The sequence below is a fragment of the Clupea harengus genome, chromosome 13, assembly GCF_900700415.2.
Source record: "Clupea harengus chromosome 13, Ch_v2.0.2, whole genome shotgun sequence".
In the NCBI taxonomy this organism is placed as follows: Eukaryota; Metazoa; Chordata; class Actinopteri; order Clupeiformes; family Clupeidae; genus Clupea; species Clupea harengus.
Window position 1 is genome coordinate 7,978,442 of NC_045164.1, and position 761 is coordinate 7,979,202.

Sequence of the window (761 nt, forward strand, 5' to 3'; positions counted from 1 at the left end):
ACAAATGAATGGCTTGCTGAGCAAAGAACCCTGGGTAGAAAAACAAAAACAACCCAAAAAAAACCTGTCACCCGAAGCTCATCAATTGTGGACTGATGTGGTGGTGTGTGATGTCAAGTCAGTCACTGGTTTGGCTTTTGTTTCCTCTTTTTCTCCCAGGCCATGTGGGGTATCACAACAACACATGTGTCATTGTACCCTTGAGTGTCTTCTGGAGGAGTGTGTTCAACCTTTGTGTGATTGTGGTGACTCTGAGTATATGTTGTCTTTGTTCTTTGTTCTGTGTGTGTGTGTGTGCGTGTGTGTGTGTGTGTGTGTGTGTGTGTGTGTGTGTGTGTGTGCGCGTGTGTGTGTGTGTGTGTGTGTGTGAGAGGGTCTGGGTTGGCTCTATGTACGACCTCTCTGGAGGCCAATCCGTCAGGCCTTCCAGTTGTTCTCCATGACCAAGTCTTTCGTCACAAACAGGACTGAAAGCGGAGACGTTTGGCGCTCGTAAAAACACTCATCTCAGACAAGAGGGAAGATATGAGTGGGAAGATTGTTAATGTACTGTGGTTAGGTGTTTCAGCATGCAGACTAGGTACCCCTCCCACACACACACACACACACACACACACGCACACACACTAACCTGAGTGCACACACACACACTCTTCACACGTCGTCTCTGTAAATTCCCACAGGCACAAACACACACACACACAGTCCAATATCAACACACTCCCATCTTCTCACACAAGACTTTCATTGTATACATGTCA